This window comes from Monodon monoceros, unplaced genomic scaffold (genome assembly GCF_005190385.1).
Source record: "Monodon monoceros isolate NGI ecotype Baffin Bay Population unplaced genomic scaffold, NGI_Narwhal_1 Super_Scaffold_12, whole genome shotgun sequence".
NCBI lineage: Eukaryota > Metazoa > Chordata > Mammalia > Artiodactyla > Monodontidae > Monodon > Monodon monoceros.
Window position 1 is genome coordinate 10,471,218 of NW_021703768.1, and position 27,554 is coordinate 10,498,771.

A 27,554-nucleotide genomic window follows, 5' to 3' on the forward strand; every position below is an offset into this window, starting at 1 on the left:
CAATTTGTATGTCTGCTTTGGATCCTTATTAAATTTTTGTTGGTTGTATGTCTGTTTTAACAATACATAATAACTTTTTCTTATAAAACTACCATGTTGTTAAATCCCCATTTCATGTGAACACACAGTGAGGTTCATTAGTAAAAATGCTAGAGAAAACTATGCATGAAAAAAGCATCCTCTAGGGCTTCCCTGGTGGCGCAGTGGTTGAGAGTCCGCCTGCCGATGTGGGGGACACGGGTTTGTGCCCGGGTCCGGGAAGATCCCACATGCCGCGGAGCGGCTGGGCCCGTGAGCCATGGCCACTGAGCCTGCGCGTCCAGAGCCTGTGCTCCACAACGGGAGAGGCCACAACGGTGAGAGGCCCGCGTACCGCAAAAAAAAAAAAAAAAAAAAAAGCATCCTCAATGTCAAATTACAAACATCTTTGGAAAGTAATTTGAAAACCAACATTCAGAAACAAATAAAACTATTTCCACAAAAAAATCTAGTTGATATAAAAAAAAAGCAACAGAACATGTTAAAAATTTCCCTGGAACAAGATTTGTTCAAGGTTTATTTAGCACAGTCTTGGCACATAGATTAAATTAAATATGATCCCTCTGGAAATAGATTCTAAACTCAAATAATCAAGTCTAATAATTAATGATTATTTTCTCCCTGCATAAAATGCTATAGCTCATTTTTGCCCTTAAGCCTCTGATAAAAATAGTGTATCTTTTTTTTCTTTTTCCAAGCAAAGGTTGTTTTTGAACAAAGAGTTGGTTTTCAATGACAGAATTAGGCAGATTTAGAACTACAGATGTACAAGAAAGTTCTAAAAAAAAAAAACTAAAATTTTTTTTGTTAATAGCTAATGCAAATCTCAAAAATCTTTGTATTGAAATAAAAACAGTACCTGTTGGGCTTAACTGGTATTTGGTCCTCGTAGGGCATTTCACCAGTTAGGCATCTCATTATACAGGATTTGAAGGTGAGGTGAAAGGACTGACTCTCACACTCTTTATCTGAATAAATGTACCCTGGTGAGAGAAGGGGGGGACCAGCTGTGCTCAACAGGGCTTCTAAGTGCCTGTCACTGTCGCAAGTGCTTTATGTATAAATCCCTCCATTTAATCATCACACAACTCTACAAGGGAGGCGCTAATATCATCCCCACTTTACAGACGGGGAAACTGAGGCACATAGGAAGTGACCCAAGGTCACAGAGCAAGCAAGGAGCACAGACGGGTTTCAAAACCTGGCATCTTGTGCCAGAGGTGGGCGCTCTCAACAACCTCACAGTCCCATCTCTTGATCAGCACTCAGGTTCACGGGTGGGTAAGTGGTGAAGTCAGAACAGGAACAAAACTGACTTCTGCTCCGTCTTCACACTCCAAATCCTGCCTTTGTTGGCTCCTAGCTGTGCTCTGGGCTGTGTCCTGGACACGGTCACTTCGACAATGAGACAGGACAGACTCAATCCATCTCCCTGAGTTGCTCTGATAATGAATGAAATTCCAGGATGAGAGCACTTTTCATCAAGTAGATGCTTAATAAACTTCATTCCCTCCCCCTTACACCTGCATCTTAAACGTCTCTCTGTTCCCAGCTTATTCACAAACTCCTACAGCTTAACGTTTAAGGGAAACAATCATTTGAAACAAGCGGAACTGAAGTTCGACATGACTTCAAATTAATCAGGATTCTATTTTGTGCCAAACCGTGGAGAATGTGCTGAACAAAATGTATTTCTTCAAAAGACGTTTTCCTAACTGTATTTTCTAGTCGATTTACCGTCAGCAAGAGAAACATGCAATTTTCAGATTGCTGAATATCTGATTTTAATTCCCAAGTCATCCATTCCTTACACATGATCTAGAATATACAATTAAAGAATGGACTTAGTTGTTTCTTTGAAACTGAAAACTATTTTATTTATTTATATAATTATTTTAACTGATGCAACTCTCCAGAACACAAAATAACAATGACACAAGAAATAAATCACATCTCAAATTACAAAATGACACATAGTGAGTTGCAAAGGGGCCCCTGAAAAGATATGCCCAAGTCCTAACCTTCAGTGCCTATGAATATGACTTTATTTGAAATAGGGTCCTTGTAGACATATTTAAGGGTCTCAACACAAAACCATCTTGGATTTAGAGTGGGCCCTCAATCCAATGACTGGTGTCCTCATAAGGGAAAAGAGAGAGGAATTTGAGACAGACACACAGGGAAGAAGGTGACGTGAAGACAGAGGCAGAGACTGGAGGGATGCAGCCCCAAGCCAACCAGCCCCTGGAGCCTCCAAGATCTGGAAGAGGAGAGGAAGGACCCTCCCCTAGAGCCTTCGGAAGGAGTGTGGCCCTGCTGACACCGTGGTTTCAGATTTATGGATTCCAGAGTTGTGAGAGAATATAGTTCTCTCAGCTCTGGGGTAATTTGTTATGGCAGCCCTATGAAACAAATACACTATATTTTTGAAGAGAAAAAGAAAAATACGGAATGGAAATATTCTTTAATGTACAGAACTACTTGAAAGTGCCCCTTGCCTTTTTCTCCTCCCCTGGAGCAGTGGGAGAAAAGATTTAAACAACAGTCCTAAGAGCATAATCTAAGCATACAAACTCAACAGGTGTGCTAGTTCTCTAACATTCTTTAAGAAAACGTAAGCATTTAAAACTATCGTTTTTATTATGAGCAACAGAAATTACTGGGGTTTTTTCCCTGCTTTTATAGTTTCCCTCTTTAAGGAAGAATAAATAATTGACTTAAAAAATAAAACATGAACTCATGTGTTAATTAAAAAAAGAAAAGAACCGTAGAACAGCTTGAGTCCCAGAAACCGCAAGGGCCAGTTTCCAGGTACTGCTGTGGTCGGCCGTGGGGTGATGTGGCTGCTCTGGGCCTTTCTGCTTCAAAGCTGTTGCACTTGGGAGATGGCAGCTCCCCTGTGCTCCCTCCGCCCTGGACACCCAACCTCGACCTCGCCCGTGCTCCCCCCCCACCTCAGTGGACCTCCACATCTGCACCTGTGCCGAAAGCCTGTCCTTGCTTCCCTGCATCCCACCCTGTTCACCTCTTTGCTTGCTAATTTCCCCCCCACTCCAGCGCCTCTGTTCTGCTCCAGCATCTTCTCAAAACGGCCCCGCAACGCCCACCAGCCCCTTCAACCATAACGTGCTCCTTAATTTCTCATCAGCTCAGTTCTCTTGGTGGCACTCCACCTGGGCACTGGTCTCAAGGGACCAGCAAACCCAATGCTTCTGTGCACTCGTGATTCTACTCAACCTCTTCGCAATATGGATGAGTTTTCCTTCCATCGGTGTCTGCACTTGAACTATCCTTGCCACCCTCCCCCCTCTGACTACTCGCTGGGCTTCCTTCACAGGTCCTGTTTCTTTTTCTGTCATTCATTTATTCCACAAATATTCATGGAGCACCTATTATGTGCCAGGCAGGGAAACAAATAGAGAAAGAGTCCTTCCTCCATGGAGCTCACATCCTTTGGGGCAGGCGAGCAGTAGGGGAGACATGAAGGTACCTCCAATATTCCTATGTGCTAAAGAGAACGAACAGGAAATGAAATGGGGAAAGGGCTGCCATAAAAGCCAGTGTCCAGGGGAGCCTTTGACGAGGAGGTGGCATCTGTGGGGATCTTACATGGCTGCTATCAGGAGAGGAGACGGGGGCAGGGGCACAGATTGAAGTAGGGAGGCCAGTTAGGAAGCTCAAGGTGTAAGATGAGTCTACACACACCTTGGTAATGAAAGCCTCAAGCCTGGATGGGCTCATGGGGAAATGAATGAAGATGGACAGAGAAGACGCCCAAGGGCTGTGCCTGCAGGGGCCCTGCACTGGTCATCCTACCTTCTCAATACACCGTCTACTGGGACCTGACCCTCTCCTGGTCCCCTTCTTTCACAGGCCCTTTCTCTGTCTCCTTTGCTGGCCTCTCTCATCGCTTGACCTCTAAATGGCGGCATCCCCAGGGCTCATCCCGCTTCTCTTCTTTGCTTTATCTTCACCCCCTGCCATAGTGCTCCCATCTCATATCATGATTTTAATCAGACTAGGGGTAGATTAAACTGATGATGAAATTTGTTGGATAATTACACTGGGGGTAAAAATGGCATTGGATTATCTTGGGCATCTGAGAAAGTATGGTTGCTTGATTCCGTACACAAATGCCTCTTGGGTTTACACTGCCAATCCAGATCTACCTGTCTTCCAGGATTGGCTACTGGAGCCTCTGCGATTCTGCCCTCAGATGTTTCTGTGACATTTCACACTTAACGTGACCCAACGGTGACTGTGAAATTGCCTCCAGAACTGTTCCCCTCACCATCTCCGGCATCTCAGTGAACGACAGCCCCAATCTCACAGCTGCCTGGGCCTAAAGCCTGCTTTGAGATGGCAGCCAAGTCTGTCTCCTCTACCTTCAAAATATACCTGTAACCTGAGCCCTCCTTACTCCCAGCCCTGCACCACACTGGCCTAAGCCACCGCCATCTCTACCCCAGATTTCTGCAGCGGCCTCCTCAACAGCAAGCTTCCCTGCTTCGAATCTTGCCCCCGGAGTCTACTTTCAAGGTAGTCAGAGCGATCCACCCCAGAGCTAAGTAAGGTCCTGCCCTTCTGGTGCTCAATCCCTTTGGTGCCTCATCTCACACAGAGGAAGAGACCCAGCCACACTCAGTTCAAAAGTCTGGTGTCTTCTATTCTGTAACTTATGTCTGCTTTCCCCTCCCCCTCATCTCTATAAGCAGCACTTATTGTAAATTTCAGATACTTACAATCCAGAAATAGCTTACTGCATATGGAGAGGGACACACAGAGGCCAGCCAGTATTAATATCAATGTACTAAAAGCAGACCAGTATCATGGGTGGAATAATAGATGTCTTAGTCTACTCAGGCTGCCTTAACAAAGGACCACAGACTCAGTGACTTAAACAGCGGACATAATTTTTCACAGTTCTGGAGGCTGGGAAGTCTAAGGTCAGGGTGACACCTTGACTGGGTTCTGGTGAGGGCTCTCTTCCTGGCTTGCAGACGGCAGCCTTCTCACTGCATCCTCACAGGGTGGGGAGAGAGAGAGCTCCGGTATCTCTTCCTCTTTCACAAAGACACCTATTCCATCAGACCAGGGCTCCACCTTATGACCTCATTTAACCTAATTGCCTCTTCAAAGGCTCTGTCTCCAAATACAGTCACATACAGGGGGGTTTAGGTTTCAACATATACATTCGGGGAGACATGATTCAGTCCACAGCATTAGGTTAAAGTGTCTACTTGCATGTTTCTCTCTTACACACTCTGTTAAAATCACCAAATGCTTTCAGTTGTGTCCCTTGGGTCTTTTCCTTCCCCCTAGTTTTTTTTTTTGTGTGGTATGCGGGCCTCTCACTGTTGTGGCCTCTCCCGTTGTGGCACACAGGCTCCGGACGCGCAGGCTCAGCGGCCATGGCTCATGGGCCCAGCCGCTCCGCGGCATGTGGGATCCTCCCGAACCGGGGCACAAACCTGTGTCCCCTGCATTGGCAGGCGGACTCCCAACCACTGCGCCACCAGGGAAGCCCCCCCCTAGTTTTTGTCTGAAGGTTTCATTCTGCCCCAGCCCTGAATATTCTATTAACCAGCCCAGTCTCCTCCTTCTGCAGACCCCCAGCCCCCTTCAATTGTGTGTCTTCAACTCCCAGGACACAGCAATGAGCAAACAGGAATGCATGTGGATGGTGCTGGCTGGAGAAAGGCTTGCTCTGCACTACCCAGAGAGTGGTGGCCAACAAGTAACAAGAATATCAGGATTTATCCTCTTTAAAATAGTACCTACTGATTACCACATGTGAAATCCTCAAGATAAATCAGAATTAATGAACGTGTAGCTAGTTGACTGCAAAAAACATTGTATCAAACATTTTATCTTTTTAGCCCTTTAATAGCAGCTCTTTTCTCCTTGGGGCAAATGTTTTCTTCATCTTTCAGAAATAATTACACAAGCCCAGTGAATTCCAGAGGAGATAAGTTCAGTGAGGGAAAGGAAAGGTCATGTATGTTTACATTACTGGCTAGAAGAGGTCTGGGTAAGCCACGTGTTAGGAGAAGTTCAGAAAATCCACCAGCTTTTATAAAATGTTCCCTTTAACTGACTGGCATTGTTACCCCATGAAAGGTGTTAGTGCTACTGAAATCATTCAATCATAGGAAACAGCATCCATGAAGCAACAGGAAACGAATGGCCAATAGCAAACACTTGAAAGATTGTACAAATGAAGTCAAACCTTGGAGACTGAATCTGTTTTCCTATTGCATGTATTAGTTTGCAAGAGCTGCCATAACAAAATACCACAAACTGGGTGGCTTAAAAAATGAGCATTTGTTTTCCCACAGTTCTAGAGGCTGTAAGTCCAGCCAAGACCAAGGTGTCAGCAGATCTGGTTTCTTCTTCTTTTTAAATTGAGGTAACACTGGTTTATGTAAGTTTATGTGTACCTTATAATTTGACTTCTGGTTACACTACAGCATGCTCATCACCAAAAACTATGCAATGCTTCATGAATTTGCAAGGGTATCCTTGCCCAAGGGCCACGCTAATCTCTGTACCCTTCCAATTTTAGTATCTATGCTGCTGAAGCGAGCACAGGGTTGGTTTCTTCTGAGGCCCCTCTCCTTGGCTTGTAGATAGACGTCTTCTCTCTGCATCCTTTTACATGGCCTTTCTTCTGGGTCTGTGCATCCCTGGTGTTTCACATTCAAATTTCCTCTTCTTCTAAGAACACCGATCCTACTGGATTAGAGCTCACCCTAATGACCTCATTTAAACTTAATCACTTCTCAAAGACCCTATGTCCAAATGCAGTCACATTCTGAGATCCTGGGGGGTACGTCCTCAAAGCATGAATTTGGGGGGACACAATTCAGCCCATAACATAGTGCCTAACAAATACTCCAAAACTTAGTAATTTGAAACAACATTTATTCTGCTCACAAATCTAATTGCACAGGGCTCAGCAGGGACAGATCATCTCTGCTCCAGGTTGTGTAATGTGGGGAGACTCAGCTGGGGTTGGAGAATCCTGTCTTCAGATGGTTCATGACCACGGCTGACAAGCTGGTGGAGTTGGCTGTGAGCTGGGCACTCAGCGTGGGGTGGGGGTTATGGGCTAGAGATCTCAGTCCCATCAGCAGCAGTAGTCAATGTTCTTAGATGCTCAAGAGGTGGCAAATCAAGCCTTCTGCCTGATGTTTCTAACCTTTCTACACCAACACCCAGCAGGGTGACGGGCATGAAGTAGATATTAAACAAATACTGAACTGTTTTTGTTTTTTAATAGACTTTGCTTTTTAGAGAGTTTTAGGTTCATTAGCAGAACTGAGTGGAAGGTACAGAGATGTCCTCAACGACCCCTGCCCCCACCCCTGCATAGCATCTCTGGTTATCAACGTCCCCTCCAGAGTGGCAGCATTTGTTACAAACGTTGAGGCAATGCTGACACATCATAATCACCCAAAGTCCACAGTTTACACCCGGGTTCACTCTTGATGATGTACAACCTATGGGTTTCGACAAATGTATAGTGACATGTACCCACCATTAAAGTATCATACCAAGTAGTTTCAGAGCCCCCAAAATACTGATTTTTAAATCACCAAAGAAGGTATACTTGATAGGGACACTCAAGAGGGTTGGGCATTGGTACACTACTCTCCCTTCTAGAAAGAAATACCTGATTTGGGGAATGTTATGAGCCAGAGAATCATGTGTCCTTTCAAAAAGCACTCTTTTAAAAGCACCTATTAAAAATTGGTGGACCTAGAGACTGTCATACAGAGTGAAGTAAGTCAGAAAAAGAAAAACAAATATGGTATATTAATGCATATATGTGGAATCTAGAAAAATGGTATAGATGATCTTATTTGCAAAGCAGAAATAGAGACACAGACGTAGAGAAAAAATGTATGCACACCAAGGGGGGAAAGGAGGAGCGTGGGATGAATTGGGAGATTGGGATTGACATATATACACTACTGATACTATGTATAAAATAGATAACTAATGAGAACTGACTGTATAGCTCAGGGAAAACTCTACTCAATGCTCTGTGGTGACCTAAATGGGAAGGAAATCCAAAAAAGAGGGGAGACAGATATATATATATATATATATATATATATATATATATATATATACTTTGCTGTACAGTAGAAACTAACACAACACTGTAAAGCAACTATACTCCAATAAAAATTAATTTAAAAAATAAAATAGATAACTAATAAGGACCTACTGTATAGCACAGGGAACTCTACCCAATACTCTTTAATGACCTATATGGAAAAAAAAAATCTAAGAAAGAGTGGATGTATGTATATGTATAACTGACTCACTTTGCTGTACACCTGAAACTAACACAACACTGTAAATCAACTATACTCCAATAAAAAATATATTAAAAAATGAAAAAAAAAGTGGTTCTAATAAGCTTCAAGCCCCCAATGTGGTCTTGGTTTATGGAGGACCAGTAGTGACGACCTGAAGCCAGCACTCCCAGGTGCCCACTTTTATGGTATGACTGTTGTGTCTTCCAAGGTGCTAGGAATCAACATTGACTTAGGGCACCCAGGTGGGTGTGACTTAATCTCTTTTTGAATCGGTTAATTGTGATAAAAAGTAGACTTTCATGGGCTTCCCTGGTGGCGCAGTGGGTAAGAATCCACCTGCCAATGCAGGGGACATGGGTTTGAGCCCTGGTCCGGGAAGATCCCACATGCCACGGAGCAACTAAGCCTGTGCACCACAACTACTGAGCCTGTGCTCTAGAGCCCACGAGCCACAACTACTGAGCCCACGTGCCACAACTATTGAAGCCCACACGCCTAGAGCCTGTGCTCTGCAACAAGAGAAGCCACCACAATGAGAAGCCCACACCACCACAATGAAGAGTAGCCCCCGCTTGCCACAACCAGAGAAAGCCCGTGTGCAGCAACGAAGAACCAACACAGCCAAAAAATAAATAAATTAAATAAATTTAAAAAAATAAGTAGACTTCCATGAATTTCATGAATAGTGGACTTGCATTTAACACTTATAGAACAATGAACCATGAGTAAATGTAATACTGACAAATTATTACTTTTAAATTTTTAATTGCTATATAGATTTAACTACAACCTTAACTAACAACAATTAATATCCCTGCTACTGTGCCCTCCAAGTACTAATAGATCTTTGCCACAGAACTTTTACTCACAACATAGGAAACTCATGTTAAAACTTGTTGCAATCTAGCATTTTTTTCTCCTCAGATCTTTGTAAGATGAAAGAGTGAAAAGTGAAGTCCCTGGAGCTAACCTAACAAGCTCACCTGATTTAATCTTCAATGGCTGGTCTTAAAATCCTCCAAAAATGTGGTTACCTTTACAATTTTCTTCTTTTTTCCACAGTCTCTTAGGGATTTCCCACCCACTGACCTCCTCATCCACTCCTTGGCTATAAATACCGACTATTTCTTGGATTCAGGATTGAGCTCAGGTCTATATTGGGGTCTCCTTGCCCCTGTTGCAATAATTCCTGAATAAAATCTGGTTTTGCCACTTTAATTGCTGCCCAGCTCTGGTTCTCTTTGACAGGCCCCAGTCTAAAAGTTTTCCTGAACAAGAACAGAGGAAGACCAAAGCTCACAGGTACATCTGATGTCTGACTCTTGGTACGATCTCACCTATGCTTATTAACCCTCCCACCTGCCGTGTGCATCTGCCCTCTGCCCACCCACCGAATTAGGGAGGAATGCCTTCTATTTGGTGAGCAGTTTTGCAGTTACAGACTTCATGTATCTGTATCCTCTGAATTTGAAAAAGAAATGACTATTCTTGCTAGTATTTCCTTTTGTTGTTCAAGCACGTGGCAGAAGAAAAGAATTAAATTGGGCCTAAAAACAACGACTGAAGTATAAAGTGGCCATTGGTATGTATGGATTAAATCAAAAGACACTATCTTAGAATTCGTTTGTAATGGTTAGAAATGGAAAGTCACATAATGGGTAATAACTTTTTAGTCTCTGATTCTGTTACCAAATAAAATCTATATTGCTTGTAATACTCCTCTAGTATGCTTTTTTTCCTTTGCAATGTATTCTTATGCATATCATTATTATTTAATTTTTGGATGACTTGCATTGTCCATCCTTGAATTTTAGGAAATATTGGAAATACTAGGACATTTAAGAACTTTAGGAAATACTGAAAGGTAGGTGCTTCAGAGCATTAGGGAAGAACACAGCTTACACCCTTTGTGCAATGTAAGCTCACAACCACTTTGGGTTTCAAAAGACAGTTTTTGAAGTGGATACACTAGTCTGACAGCCAGAGTGCATTCACAGGAAGAAGGGACAGGAAAAAAAGACTTTTGGAATGCTACACAAAAACTTGGCTTTGTAAATCAAACACAAGCCTGGTTTAGAGAAGTTACTGAGAGCCACGGAACCGGGAGGAACACAAGTTGACATCATGCCAGGAAGAGACCAGAACTCTCTCTGGACAGGAAAAAGAGTTCTAGAAAAGACTAGAGGAGAAAACCAGTAGGATATGGATGCTAGTGTGAGGTGCTAGACCATACTTTCTGCCCCTTAGGTTTAGGGACCCAAAAAGAGGGGGATTTTCCCCTCTGCCCTCCAGGGAGTAGTAGGCAGGTGGCCATTCTCCAAGGACTGGGCATGACAGCAGTAGAACTGGTGCCTTTGAGCAGGGGGGCCTGAGATAAAGCTCCGTCCTCTTGATCCATCCCTCCCCTCCCCTCCCCTCCCAACCTGGGTCCTCAGTAGTTCCTATGAGCCCTGGGCTCTCTCCTGCTGCCCACAGGAATGAAGAAGGTAATTGGGAACTGAAAGCCAGGGTGTATTTCTGGGAGTGGGAGGGGAGGCAGACCTGTACATATATGTTAAACACAATGTGGTTTTAAAAATCTTTACGAATACACACCATGATGTAAGTGTTAATAAGAGAGCATAGGTGGATGCCGATAAATAACGTGATGCCACATTATACAGTCAGAGGTAATATTACAAATCAGAGGGGGCAAAGGTGCTGGAAAAATAAGGGCCTTTCCAAAAACTGATATTAATATGAAAAATAAAATAAAATTAAATCCCTACTTCACGCCATACACAACAATAAGTTCAAGATCCATTAGAGAACAAATCTGAAGAATTAAATCTTAAATATTTTAAAAAGAAAATAAAGGAGACTGATCCTATGAACTTAGCTGAGGGGAGGATTTCTTAGACATAGGAAGAACAAAATTTGAATACATTAAAATTTAAAAGCAAAAAAAAAAAAAACCCATTAAGAGACATGTCGTAAGTTGGGAGAATATATTAGAATCAAGATAACATCAAGAATGTATAAATATCTCCTATTTTTATTAATAATGGCTTTCCTTTATTGAACACCAAGCCCATTTAAGTACTGTACGTGTTGTAATTTATTAAGAACATACAACTCTAACAAGGTAGATAATTGTATTAGTCTCATTTTAACGATTAAGATAAACTACAGGCAATCAAGATTAAATTTGTACAAGAGTGCACAATTAGAGGTGTGGGATCTACACCCAGGTAACAGTCTCATCTAAAAAATATCTTCAGGTGCTGGTTCCAGCACCCTCACTCTTAATCCAATAGTAAAATGGGAAAGGGTGTGAACAGGCATTTCTCAGACAACTAACAACTCTGAAGATGCTAAACTTCAGGGATAACTGAGGAAATGCAAATTGAAACAACAGACCCATCAAATTGGCCAAGATTTAAAAGGCTGACAATACCAAGAGTTGGCACATATGGGGTGAAAGAGGAACTGTTGTTAACTGATAGTGAGAGTGTCAACTGGCACAACCATTTCAGACGACAATGAAAGGTAGCTCTTAAATTTGAAGATGCACATCCCTCTGGTCCAACAATTTCAAAGGACACACATACAAAGACAGTCTTTACTTGCTAAATGTTCACCAAGAAGAGTATGGAAACCATCTAAATATCTATCAATCAGAGAATGGATAAATACATTGCAGTCTATGCATGCCATGGGATACGACGAAGCAGAAAAATGCATGAAGTATGTATACATACATTTATGTGGATAAATCTCAACGAGGTTGAGTCAAAAAAGCAAGGTTTAGGGGGATCTATAATATCCATATCTATATCTATGTAGTATGATGCTGTTATGGTTAATTTTATGTGTCAACATGGTACTCAGATATTCGGCTAAACATTATCCCAGATGTTTCTGTGAAGGTATTTTTTAGATGAGACTAACTTTCAATTCAGCAGACTTTGAGCAAAGCAGATTGCTCTCCATAATCTGGGTGGGCCTCATCAAATCAGCTGAAGGTCTGAAAAGAAAAAGATTGACTTTCTGGGAAGGAGAGGGAATTCTGCCAGCAGACTGCCTTTGGACTCAAATCACAACTCTTCCCTGGGTCTCCAGCCTGATGACCTACCCTGCAGAATTTGGATTTGCCCACACTTCACAATTACATGAGCCAATTCCTGAAATAAATCTCTCTTTATCTATACATCCTGTTGGCTCTGTTTCTTTGGAGAAGCCTGACTCATAGAGATGATGATATAAATGTCACAAACGCACAGAACAGTTTATGGACACACATATGTGAATGACATTCCTAGGGCTGTACGGTAATGTCCTGCTTATTTCTCAGTGTAATAAAGAGTGGGCCATACACAACCTTCATGGCACTGCAGAGGATGGCTTAAGATTCCCATTAACATGCAAGAAGTGCTGGGGGACAGACAATTCCGAGAGTTGCATTTAGAGTGAGTTTCATTTTTCAGGAAAGTGAATATGCCTCATTTTCCAGCATGAGACTAAGATGACTTGATTTTCCTCAACTATAATTTAAATCACTGGACCAGTTCTAAAAACTGTACTGAAGTGTTATATCAGAATAAAAACTTCACATCAATCAATTGATACAGTCAGTGCAAACTACCCATTTTCCTGGGCTGTCGTTTTTATTTTTTTTTTTATTTTGTAACAGAAAATAATTTATCTGCCAATGTGTATTATACTTTACAATGTGTTTTTTCATTACGAATTAGAGAAAAGTATGCTGTGCTGGTTTCTGGACCATGTCAGACATCATTCAGATATGACACAAATAATTCAATGCATTCTAAGTTATTATGTTACTGTAGGCAGATTCATGGCTGCAGGTCATTTCTCTTTTTGCATGAAACATTATGCCAATATTTCAAGGTGATGTGGCATGGGAACCACCTGCTGCATATTTAAAGCCCTATGAGATCAGAATTCCAAAAGAAACACAAATACTAAGTGACACTAATATATTAAAAATCATCTACAGTCATATTCTTGTTTTTGTATAGAAACAGCTCATAAAATGTTTTCTAGTGTGCCTTCAAGAAATTTCTTTAAAGATGACTCAGAAAAAACAATTGCTAATTAATTTTAACACCATGTCAATTATGTTAATAAAATTCTAATTAAAATCCTTGTGATGTAAATCAGTCCTTCTTTGTGTGTGTATGTGTGTTATTATACAGGCTGTCAGCCATCAGATACTTATTAAGTTTACATGAACCTATAGAATGAGCTTGGCTGTATACAGATCTTTTGACATATCTAGTTCTGCCTGCCATAAGCATTGGGCAAATTAATGGTGATAGTCTAATATTTAAGGTACCACGGAGGTAGGCTAATTGATGCTCATTAGGGAAATGAAATATCCTGGGAGGCAAGAAGGGACTGAGGGGTAAGAACTAGCTTTTTTAAAAAGAGTCAGAAACAGTGGATAGGGCAATTTGGACATTATCATATTTCAGGCTGATTATATGCGATTGTATAATGAAAAATATATAAATCTACAGCAACTTCTATGCTGTAAGATATAAGGGTTCCTTTGCGGGGGGGGGGGGGATGTTCTGGACATTGTAACTTCAGACGCTGCTAAATATGGAAACCCCAGCAAAGCAAGTATGTCCATTTCGGTCCCTACTACTTGCCTGGCCCTGTGCTAGGTTCTGGGAACACCACTAAATAAGACACAGACACGGCTTTAAAGCAGGATGCTTGCCTGGCAGGGACAGAAGCAGTAAGCCAGAAAGTGTAGTACAGAGTGTGTTGGGCTATAAGGGGCACCTCATCCAGGCTGAGAATCAAGGAGACCTTCCTGGAAGAGATGGCTTTTGAGCACAGTTCTAAATGTCACGGTTGTTGACAAAGAGGGGGCAGGAAGGCATTTCACATAGAGAAGCAGCGTTGCCTAAAGGCTCCTAAATGAGAGACAGCAGGTTCACTGAGGGGATTGATATCGATCATCTGTGGGTGTAGCTTAGCACTGCAGTAGAGGGGTGTTAATAAAAGAGAAGGCTGCAACGAGAAACAGGAATAAGATCATGGCTGAGCTTGTTGCCCATCAAACAGGATTTTATGTTGAAAATTCTCCTCTTCTATTTGTAAATGAATTTGCAAGGCAGCAATGGCTCTTGTGTGGTAGAGAAGTAACACCTGGTTTCAGGCTCCCAAGTTGCCACCCTCATCGTGTAGGAAGAGAATAAATGGGAAAAGGGCCTGACACCTCCAAAGAGCAAACACTTATTTCGATGATCAGGTAGCGAAGTGGATGGCGAAGTGTTTATCTTTACATCCACAACAGCAATCAGCTCAAGACATCATCTTGTCATGGGTCCCAGGAGACACGGAGGGCTAATTAGGATAACGAAAACCTCCCTGCTTCTCCTCTACGTGTGTGCAATTAGTCAAACCATCTATGCCTAAAAAAGTGACCTCTGGGAAACCACACATGGCACATATTTGCTTTATGAATCTGACAAGTCTATAATTAGGATTTCGCCACTTCTAAATTCCACTGAGGCTCGAAGAAAATGTTGAAACCTAACCAAAGCAGAGGCAGACACGAAGGCACTAAATCTTCTCTACGTTTATGGAAACACCTGGGTTCGAATCCTCATTTCCTGATATACGTGTGCTCTGGAAAAGCTCATCTCAGTATGGGCCTCTTCTCCATGAGGGACCAGAGTTCTTGGTGATTTATCCTTCCTGTTGTCAGCATCTGTAATTCCCAGGCTGCCTTTACTACTGGATTCCTAAGTGATGAGAAGCCAGGGATGTAAATGAACCTTTATGTTCAGCCTTCTTCCAAGAGACATAAATAATTCAAGTGAGACAGAAAGAATGTTTCTTTTGCGTAAAAAACAAATAATTTTCACTTGTAAATACAGTTTTTTTAATACTACAAAAATGTGGACCCTCCAGGGAGTATCAGATAAATTAGTCCAACTGAAGAAGAACAAGCCAGAAAGTTTGCAAACTAAAATCCACGGTGGGGTCAGTGTGGCGATCCTGGAAGGAGCAGGCTGTGTTAGGACTCAGGATGCTGGACTCCACTCCCCTTTTGTTATTTCACTAGATGAAAAGCGCCTGAATCCAAATCGTGTGACAGACACGAGAGCCATACCGGGCAGAGCAGAAGCTTCTTGGTGTCTCATGGCCCACCTCTAATTTCGGCCACTGCTGCCGGGGACATTTCTCTGTGAGTTCAGATGACACAGCAGTATCTGCCATGGTCTTGTACTTTCTGCCTGGGGCCGTCACCAAAACCACGGCAGCCCACTTGGCTGCAAGTAAGCACAGCCCAGAAGCTCAGGGAAGTTAATGACCCCAGGCAACCCACAACCAATGAAAGCTGGCGGATAAACAGCCCACCTCCCCGGACCACTAGGGGAGGCATTCGTCTGCTTCCTAGAATTCAACCCTTCACTCAGTGCCAAAGGCAGTGACCTTGATGGTCAATGCTTAGGTTATTTTCCCTCCTTCCCTGACTCACTCTCCCGCTTGCATCCAAGTCTTTGTCTCAGGTGTGGCTTTTAGGGGTCCCAACTTTGGCCAGCGCTAGAGAAGAGAGATCACCAAACTGGTCTGAATCGCCAGGTTGCCTGGTGAAAGCAGGGTGCTCGGGGGGAAGAAGGAGGACAAGTCCAGCTGAGGTACCAGCAGGAGGTGAGCCGCGGGCCTGTTCGGTAATGAGATGCCGAGATGCTGGCCTGAAGGTAGTCAGGAGTCACCTTGGCCTGAGCATCCATCTGGAATTCTAAGAATCCTGCTGTTTCCCAAGCAGCTGAGCCGTCAGCTGACCTCACTTCCGCTGGGACACAGTGCCCAGACCACTACTGGTTTTGCCACTTTTTTCCTGTAACCTTTGCTAAGAAATACATTTTGCTTGGCAGCCAGAGCTTATGTACATGTACACAAGTACATATGCATATTTATATTTATTATTCACTGGGTACATAAATGAACAAAAAGGTCAGAAACTTTATGCCTACTATACATGATGAAATCTGACCTCTTCCATTCTGTCATATTCTCTCTTTCTGACTCTTGTTTCACAAAGTTGATTTCAAAACCCTTATCTATCAGTTGCAACCTGCAGCTTAAAAATCATTAGTCTAGACCAGTCTTCCTAGGAGCTTGAAGATACCATCTGTGCTCTTTGTGCCTTGCTTTTATTACTTGGTAAAAGTAAGAAATAATGAAGAGGAGATGATCCGATGATAGAAGTCCTTCCTGTCTTTCAAAGAATTTTATGTGTTGATGTCAGATTCATAATAAAGTATCAGATTATACAGTCCATATTCCATTAATTTTAGTTGTTAACAGAAGACACAGTTTAAATGGAAAAACTATATGTTGTGTTACATTTTTTCCAGAAAATACATTTGCTAAGATGCTGTATACCCTTTCAGCAACATCATGCTTTTAGATTCAGAATTAGGATATAAAGTCATAAAACAGTTGCAAAGATATAGCTTTAATTTAATTTCTTTATCTCTGATATATTCTAGGCTTTTAAAAAAAGTCATCAGTTCCGCTTCTTACACCATTCTTCTCGCTCTGTTGCCCTAAAAGTGACCACGTGCCTTTATAGTTAACGGTCCCCTCCGTCTAGCTAGAGACAGCCTGCCAGTCTCAGCCCGGGTGCTCCCCCTTGCCTGGAAGCCTCCCTGACCTGACCTCCTCCTTGGCCGTGTCCCCACGTCACTGTCTGCACACCTCTAGTCTCATCAGATCCTGGGGTTGTCATCTGTTTACGTGGCTCTGAGTGCCTGAAGAATGGAACCTGTGTTATTCTTAGCATCCTGAGCACCCCACACAGTACCTGGCACAACGCAGGGGACCATCAGACGTCCACGATAGGAATAAAATACATCCCGTCTTTTACATTTTCACTCAGATGCTCCTAGGTGCCCATATCCTGACCTCGGGCTCTGATGCCGTTTCTCAAAGGAGAGCAGCTACTTAGTAGCACAATGAAAACAGTCACATTCTAATGCATCTGGCATCTGGCGTCTTCTTTATCAAACTGAATTTGGTCAAAAGAACACCAGTTGAGCACTGGGAAAGTTATTCACAGTGTCCACTCACAAGAGAGCAACCCCTCACTCTCCAAACAGTGCATCGTGAGGACAGGCTCATTCTCCTGCAGATCAAGTTCTGAGGTGCTCCTCTGTATTAGTCAGAATCCTCTGGTTGCAAGTGACAACAACACAAAAGGAAAAAAGCAACACGCAAGCAAACAACAACAGTGGCTTCCCAGGCCAGGGGACTTGATCATCGGGCTCCAGCAACCTCCAAAAGAGCAGGCTCAAAAAGAGCCTCACGGTCCCTCTCGCCCAGGTCCCCATCACTGCTTCTCTCCAAATGCAGTCCCTCATCTCTTCTAAGGACTCCCCTGCTTCCAGCTCTTCACTCTTCACCACCAGAGATAAATGCACATCACCCTTTCTGGTCCCAAGTCCAGAATTTCCAGGGAAGGGCTGCCATGGCTCCGCCTGGGTGAGGTACTGAATCGTGGATCGTCACTGTCAGCAGGAGGGAGGCCCTGATTGGTCGCCACTGGAAAAAGTCACCATCTTTCCGCAGCCTCAGAAAACGGCCGCTCCCCTGGCAACCACGTGGATGGAGCACAGAGACACACCTTTCGCAGAAGAGAGGGAGCTATTATTCTGGACACAGAAACTGATGAGTGTCTACTGCACACTCCTGGAGTGTATCTCCATTTTCACATGGTTTTACAATATTCATTTGTAGCACTTTCCCCTACTCGTGAGCAAAGATCCACTCTCTTACTGCCTAAGTCTCTTTAAGTAATTTAAATTTGCATCTCATCCCTTAAACTCGATTTTAAGCTATATGAGAACAAAAGTAGCTTTTAAATTTTGTTTACAACTGCCTATGAGGTATCTAACAGGATGTTCTGGCCCAAGAAGAGCTCCACTAACCACACATGACTGTGTCTTTCTTCTCAGCACTTTGGATTTGCTGCTCACATAGTCAATGATAGTGCATTCCACACCCACCTTCAGTTTCAACAATAAAGATGACGACTTGTCTTGGACCATTTCTACTTCCACCATGTCTTTATTCCTTCAAATAATCACTTTTATTTTGAAAGTTATATTTTATCCATCCATACATGACCTCATATGAATAAATATCCCTAATTTCATGATGTCAGATGAACAAATGATCCTGAATGCAACCAGAATTGACCTTCAGAGAGGACTTTTTAAAAACTATAAAAGGATCATATAAAAGGATACGTTCCATTGAGAACATCTGTTTTACCCAACATTGGTCTTTCTACGTAATCTCTGATGTTATCCCTCAGGTTCAGATTCCTCTTCCACATGAAAAGAGATAAATGAAAATCTGAGTCTTTTTAAAAGACTCTTATGAGTTTAACAAAAAGTAACCTCAGTTGTTACTTTAACTTAATAAAGTAAAGCAGGATACGCTGGGCCCCAAATATGGGACGTGTGATGGCAGCTGGTTTTGTGCGGTTTAACAGTGCTGTCGATTTGAGCAGAGTCCCAGGGAATTAACATTTCGCCTATCTTAGGGTCCTGATAGACAAAGTTAAGCTACTGGAGAGAGAGAAGTTGGATACTTAGCAGAGAAGCTAAGACAGAGGCATCAAGTATGAGCCATCTTCAGGGAACGACGTGTTTAATGGCTGGTGTCAGGTTCTTCTCTGACATCATGGGGTCGTTGCTTCTGACCCAGGTTCCCTCGGAGTGGGATTCCTCCCCCCGGTGTGTGATGTCAACTGAAGGCAAATGGCTTCTTCCCACAAATCTGTTTCCTCTCTGGACTTCCCTTTCTCAATTCTTCTTCAGCAATACCAGGTTTTCCCATTATCCTAGGCTAGAAATTCTGGAGTAAATTTCAATTGCCCTCTCCCTGTTTACGTTCAGTCTCCAAATACCACCATGATTTCCTCCATGGGTTTCTCCTATTCATTGGTCCCTGTTTGATCCCTTTCCTGTGGGTGAATCTAATCATCCCCTGAGTTCCCCGTGCCAGTGCCCACCACTTCCAATCCATTACACAATCACTTCCAGATTAGTCTTCCGAAAATACAGCCTTGCGCATGCCAATTACCTGCTCAAAGCCCTCAATGCTTTCCCATGGCCTTTAGGAAAACGAAGAAAAAAATCTGGTCCTCTACGACCTGGCTCCAACCTACTCCAGATGAATCTCTTGAATTCCCTTGTGGCTCCTGTCAAACTAGTCTATTCATTTTTCTCCAAACATGTCTCTAGTTTTACAACTTGTTAGTTCCCCAAACCTCTCAAATACCTGGTAACTTGCAACAAAAATTATTTGAATGCCTGGTACAGAATAAGCAGTTGATGAGTGTCTGTGGAATGAATGAAAGCATTTGTATGTAATACATAGACAAAACTTTTTTCTGTTGATTGGCAAAATTTTACCTTAAACCGATGTTTCTTCTTCAGGATTTCATTACAATTTTTACTTGATATACCAACCAGATATATAAAATGTTCCTAAATTACAAAAAAATGCACACCCTTGACCCATCCACTTCCCCCTTCTCCCCACCGACTCTGCTCCTCCTTTTGAGTTTCCATCGGTCGTTATGGCAGTTATGTATCTATCCAGTAGTTGTCAAAACTAGAACCTCAGAATTGTCCTCAGTTCTAACTTCTCCTACTCACCATGTAAGAGTTACCTGCATTGCAATATAACAACAAAACAACAATAGCAAAACCTTACATTTATTGAGGGTTTACTAAATGTTATGGGTTCAGCTGTATCCCCCCAAATTCATCTGTTGAAGTCCTAACCCCCAGTACTTCAGAATGCATCTTTATTAGGCATATTTCGTTAATCTGAGATCATCCTGCAGTAAGGTGGATGGAGTCCACCTAATCTGGTATGATTGGCTAGACTCCTCGTAACTAGGGGCCATTTGGGCACAGACGTGCACACAGGGAGAACGTCACGTGCAGTTTGGAGTTTCCTAAAGCTACTAGAGGATCCTCCCTTAGCGCCTTCAGAAGGACCATGACTTTGCCAACACCCTGATCTCAGACTTCCAGCTTCCAGAACTAGGAGACAGTCAATTTCTATCGTGGAAGCCCCTGAGTTTCTGGCACTTTGCTATGGCAGCCCTAGTAAACTAATACGCTGAGTTCCAGCCAATGTGCTGGGAAGTTTTGCAGACTGATGGTTATTTAATGCTCATAGTAGCCAGGGAATCATCTACAGTTAGGGGTTCACACCACCATTACCCCATTTTACAGCTAGAAACAAATGCTTAGAAAAATTAAGTACTGAGGCCATCTCCTGGATATAAATAGCTGAGCAAACCAAAGTATCTGTGATTCCAAAACTCAAGCTCATATCCACTCTACTCCTGGCCCCTGGAGGACCTCTTCTGACACCTTCCCAGGCTGGGACAAGGTCACACAGGTGGCACTCACAGAGCTTCAGTTCTCTACACTATAGAGTTTCCACTTAAGATAATCCTTCAGGTGCTGCATGTAAATAGAAACTTGAATAAAATAGTTCATTTTGTTTTAGACAAGCCCACATTCACCGAAAGGTCCCAAAGGCAACTTTATCTTTATCTAATTTATCAGATGTATTATTTAAAATGAAATGAATCATAAACAAATCAAACATGATGGCTGCACATTTTTTACTGTTTCTTTTATGAGGCAAACATGCTATTGCTAAAAGAAATTAAAATGGTAGCATCACGCTGTGCACAAATAAGGAAAATTAAATTCTGAACACATTTCAAAATTTATATTTGGTCTTAATATGCAGTGTGTGAATGAATGAAAAAGCAACCAACAACCCAAACATTTGCTCGCTATTTCAAAGAGAGGAATGATGTAAACTACTAAATACAGAACATAACTGTGTTTTCTTTAAGCATTAAACACTACTCAAAGAAATGTGTAGTTTGTTTTTTGTTTGTTTGTTTGTTTTAAATATCCCAGGGGAGAGTTGTGAGTTTTTCTGTAAAATTCTCTTTGAGGGAAAGCAGTCCTCAAACCAGCACAGACCATGGCTAATCTAGAGGGGCAGTTCTCAAAATCCGGTCCAGGAACCTCATTCTGGGACTCTATAAGACTACTGTCAGATTGCTACTAAGATTATATTTGTACTTTCAACTTTGTTGACATTTCCACTGAAGCTGCAGAAGCAACGGTGGGTAAAATTGCTTGTACCTTCCTTTGCAGCATTCAAGCCAGTGACATCAAACTGTTCTTGTAGCCATTATATTCTTCGTTGTCACATAGTCGCAGTAAAAAAAAAAAGCCAGTTCCACTTAAGACTGTCCTTGACATAGCAGTAAAAATTGATTATTTTTATTAAATCTTGACCCTTGATTGCACTTCTGTTAAATATTCTGGGTGATAAAGTGGAAAATACAGATAAGGCTCTTCTGTTTTAAAATGGTTTTCTCCTGGAGAAACATATTTGTGTGTTGAGTTGTGAAATGAATTGGCTGCTCTTTGCGGGGACACTAATTTTACGTGGAAGAAAGACTGACAGACAAGCTACAGCTACTCAGTCTTGGGTATGTGCAGGCATTTTCTTATGGACCACAATGACAAGGAGCTTCCCTCTTCAAGGAAAGTTACAGACAGTACTCAAAGGTTCATGGAAACATTAAAATGTGGGAAAACCTGGACCAGCCACCTTGAATTTAAACATTTCCCAGTACTTAAAGACATTCTCATGAGATTGTTGGTAATACTAACGAATACAACTTGAAAAAATATATCATTTAATAAAACATATCACCATTTAGACTACCTTCATAATCAGCAACATATGCCAACATCATCATGGGCAAGAGATCCATTCAACACATTCATGATCCATTCAAGATAGAGCAATGGATTTTAAGTAACACAGTCCAAAAAGTTCATTGCTATATTTGAAAATTCCTTATTTCTACTAACCTTTAGGGGAATAAAACTTATAGAGTTTTGGTGTAGTATCAAAGAATATCCACAATTATCTAAAAAGCTACGAAAATAATCCTTCCTTTTCCAATTACATATCTATGTGAGGCCAGATTTTCTTCCCATATTTCAAACAAAATATATCACAACAGGCTAAACAAAGAAGCAGGCATGAGAACATAGCTGCCTTCTATTAAGCCAGACAGTAGAATATATAAAATAGATAATAAGGACCTACTGTAGAGCACAGGGAACTCTACTCAACACTGCAATAACCTATATGGGAAAAGAAGCTGAAAAAGAATAGGTACAGGTATATGTATAACTGAATCACTTTGCTGTAAACCTGAAACTAACACAACATTGTAAATCCACAACACTCCAATATAAAATTTTAAAAGCCAATAGACTGAATTTTGGGGGGTCATAATATTACCCCAATTTGGCTTCTTCCTCTTTGGTCAGGGAGGTCCCTTCATAACCCCTAGGAAACTTCACAGGGAATTATTTGAAACTCAAGGATGGAATGCTTCTGAAAGACTCACATAAATTGTAAAACCCTAGACAACTAGTCATTGCTTCATTAAATTATTATAAGAATACCAGCAAAAAAGAAAAAAAAAAAAGCCAGAAAGTAGAGAGATTTTCAAAAATAAAAAACAGGGAGGGCCTTCAAGATGGTGGAGGAGTAAGACGTGGAGATCACATTCCTCCCCACAAAAACATCAAAAATACATCTACATGTGGAACAGCTCCGACAGAACACCTACTGAATGCTGGCAGAAGACCTCAGACCGCCCAAAAGGCAAGAAACTCCCCACATACCTGGCCATGTGGCTGACAGGGTCTTGGTACTCTGGCCAGGTGTCAGGCCTGAGTCTCTGAGGTGGGAGAGCCGAGTTCAGGACATTGGACCACCAGAGACCTCCCGGCCCCATGTAATATCAACAGGCGAGAGCTCTCCCAGAGATCTCTGTCTCAATGCTAAGACCCAGCTCCACTCAATGACCAGCAAGTGACAGTGCTGGACATCCCATGCCAAACAACTAGCAAGACAGCAACACAACCCCCACCCATTGGTAGAGAGGCTGCCTAAAATCATACTATGTTCACAGACATCCCAAAACACACCACCGGATGTGGTCCTGCCCACCAGAAAGACAAGATCCAGCCTCATTAACCAGAACACAGGCACCAGTCCCCTCCACAGGAAGCCTACACAACCCACTGAACCAACCTTAGCCACTGGGGGCAGACACCAAAAACAACAGGAAGTACGAAGCTGCAGCCTGTGAAAAGAAGACCCCAAACACAGTAAGTTAAGAAAAATGAGAAGACAGAGAAATACGCAGCAGATGAAGGAGCAACGTAAAAGCCCACCAGACCAAACAAATGAAGAGAAAATAGGCAGTCTACCTGAAAAAGAACTCAGAGTAATGATAGGAAAGATGATCCAAAATCTTGGAAACAGAATGGAGAAAATACAAGAAACGTTTAACAAGGACCTAGAAGAACTAAAGAGCAAACAAACAATGATGAAAAACACAGTAAATGAAATTAAAAATACTCTAGAAGGAATCAATAGCAGTATAACTGAGGCAGAAAAATGGATAAGTCACCTGGAAGATAAAATAGTGGAACTAACGACCGCAGAGCAGAAAAGAGAAAGAAGAATAAAAAGAATTGAGGACAGTCTCAGAGACCTCTGGGAAAACATTATATGCACCAACATTCGAATTATAGGGGTCCCAGAAGAAGAAGAGAAAAAGAAAGGGTATGAGAAAGTATTTGAAGAGATTATAGTTGAAAACATCCCTAACATGGGAAATGAAAGAGTCAATCAAGTTCAGGAAGTGCAGAGTCTCATACAGGATAAATCCAAGGAAAAACACACCAAGACACATATTATACTATCAAAAATTAAATATCAAAGAAAAAATATTAAAAGCCGCAAGGGAAAAGGAACAAATAACATACAAGGGAATCCCCATAAGATTAACAGCTGATCTTTCTGCAGAAACTCTGCAAGCCAGAAGGAAGTGGTGGGACATATTTAAAGTGATGAAAGGGAAAAACCTACAACCAAGATTACTCGACCCAGCAAGGGTCTCATTCAGATTCGATGGAGAAATTAAAACCCTTACAGATAAGCAAAAGCTAAGAGAATTCAGCATCCCCAAACCAGCTTTACAACAAATGCTAAAGGAACTCCTCTAGGCAGCAAACACAAGAGAAGGAAAAGACCTACAAAAATAAACCCAAAATAATTAAGAAAATGGTAATAGGAACATACATATCGATAATTACCTTAAATGTAAATGGATTAAATGCTCCAACCAAAAGACATACACTGGCTGAAAGCATACAAAAACAAGACCCATCTATATGCTGTCTACAAGAGACCCACTTCAGACCTAGGGACACATACAGACTGAAAGGGAGGGGATGGAATAACATATTCCATGCAAATCGAAATCAAAAGAAAGCTGGAGTATTTCTCCGTAATGATCAAGGGATCCATCTAAGAAGAAAATATAACAATTGTAAATATTTAGGCACCCAACATAGGAGCACCTCAATATATAAGGCAAATGCTAACAGCCATAAAAGGGGAAATCGACAGCAACACAGTAATAGTAGGGGACTTTAACACCCTACTTTCACCAATGGACAGATCATCCAAAATGAAAATGAATAAGGAAACACAAACTTTAAATGACACATTAAACAAGATGGACTTAATTGATATTTATAGGACATTCCATCCAAAAACAACAGAATACACTTTCTTCTCAAGTGCTCATGGAACATTCTCCAGGACAGACCATATCCTGGGTCACAAATCAAGCCTTGGTAAATTTAAGAAAACTAAAATCGTATCAAGTATCTTTTCTGACCACAACGCTATGAGACTAGGTATCAATTACAGGAAAAAAACTGTAAAAAATACAAACACATGGAGGCTAAATAATATGCTATTAAATAACCAAGAGATCACTGAAGAAATCAAAGAGGAAATCAAGAGATACATACAAACAAATGACAATGAAAACACGATGACCCAAAACCTATGGGATGCAGCAAAAGCAGCTCTAAGAGAGAAGTTTATAGAAATACAATCCTACCTCAAGAAACAAGAAAAAGCTCAAATAAACAACCTAACCTTACACCTAAAGCAATTAGAGAAAGCAGAGCAAAAAACGCCCAAAGTTAGCAGAAGGAAAGAAATCATAAAGATCAGAACAGAAATAAATTAAAGAGAAATAAAGGTCAATAGCAAAGATCAATAAAACCAAAAGCTGGTTCTTTGAGAAGATAAACAAAATTGATAAACCATTAGCCAGACTCATCAAGAAAAAAAGGGAGATGACTCAAATCAATAGAATTAGAAATGAAAAAGGAGAAGTAGCAACTGACACTGCAGAAATACAAAGGATCATGAGAGACTACTACAGGCAACTATATGCCAATAAAATGGACAGCCTGGAAGAAATGGACAAATTCTTAGAAAAGCACAACCTTCCGAGACTGAACCAGGAAGAAATAGAAAATATAAACATACCAATCAGAAGCACTGAAATTGAGAGTATGATGAAAAATCTTCCAACAAACAGAAGCTGAGGACCAGATGGCTTCACAGGTGAATTCTATCAAACATTTAGAGAAGAGCTAACACCTATCCTTCTCAAACTCTTCCAAAATATAGCAGAGGGAGGAACACTCCCAAATTCATTCTACGAGGCCACCATCACCCTGATACCAAAACCAGACAAAGATGTCACAAAAAAAGAAAACTACAGGCCAATATCACTGATGAACATAGGTGCAAAAATCCTCAACAAAATACTAGCAAACAGAATCCAGCAGCACATTAAAAGGATCATACACCATGATCAAGTGGGGTTTATCCCAGGAATGCAAGGATTCTTCAATATACACAAATCAATCAATGCGATATACCATATTAACAAATTGAAGGAGAAAAACCATATGATAATCTCAATAGATGCAGAAAAAGCTTTCGACAAAATTCAACACCCATGTATGATAAAAACCCTGCAGAAAGTAGGCATAGGGGGAACTTACCTCAACATAATAAAGGCCATATATGACAAATCACAGCCAACATCATTGTCAATGGTGAAAAACTGAATCCATTTCCACTAAGATCAGGAACAAGACAAGGTTGCCCACTCTCACCAGTATTATTCAACATAGTTTTGGAAGGTTTAACCACAGTAATCAGAAAAGAAAAAGAAATAAAAGGAATCCAAATCAGAAAAGAAGTAAAACTGTCACTGTTTGCAGATGACATGATACTATACATAGAGAATCCTAAAGATGCTAGCAGAAAACTACTAGAGCTAATCAATTAATTTGGTAAAGTGTCAGGATACAATAGTAATGCACAGAAATCTCCTGCATTCCTATACACTAATGATGAAAAACCTGAAAGAGAAATTAAGGAAACATTTACCATGGTGACAAAAAGAATAAAATACCTAGGAATAAACCTACCTAAGGAGATAAAAGACCTATATGCAGAAAACTATAAGACACTGATGAAAGATATCAAAGATGATAGAAACAGATGGAGAGATATACCATGTTCTTGGATTGGAAGAATCAACATTGTGAAAATGACTATACTACCCAAAGCAATCTGCAGATTCAATGCAATCCCTATGAAACTACCAATGGCATTTTCCACAGAACTGGAAAAAAAAATTGAACAATCTGTATGGAAACAAAAAAGACACCGAAGAGCTAAAGCAATCTTGAGAAAGAAAAATGCAGCTGGAGGAATCAGGCTCCCTGACTTCAGACTATACTACAAAGCTACAGTAATCAAGACAGTATGGTACTGGCACAAAAACAGAAATATAGGTCAGTGGAACAGGATAGAAAGCCCAGAGATAAACTCACCCACATGTGGTCACCTTATCTTTGATAAAGGAGGCAAGAATATACAATGGAGAATAGCCAGTCTCATCAATAAGTGGTGCTGGGAAAACTGGACAGCTACATGTAAAAGAATGAAACTAGAACACTCCATAACACCATACACAAAAATAAACTCAAAATGGATTAAAGACCTAAATGTAAGGCCAGACACTATCAAACTCTTAGAGGAAAACACAGGCAGAACACTCTATGACATAAATCACAGCAAGATCCTTTTTGACCCACTTCCTAGAGAAATGGAAATAAAAACAAAAAT

The 27,554-nt window shown here is 41.4% G+C and overlaps 1 protein-coding gene and 1 non-coding gene across 4 annotated transcripts in view; both read right to left on the reverse strand.

Annotated features, from left to right (window-relative positions):
- The window catches only part of CTNND2 (catenin delta 2), a 778,687-nt gene that overhangs the window by 300,534 nt on the left and 450,599 nt on the right, over nt 1-27,554 (reverse strand). The gene's annotated exons all lie outside the window — the stretch shown is intronic.
- Nucleotides 6,524-6,628, reverse strand: LOC114893490. Its single transcript, XR_003792911.1, has one exon. It is a non-coding gene; the product is annotated as a U6 spliceosomal RNA (small nuclear RNA).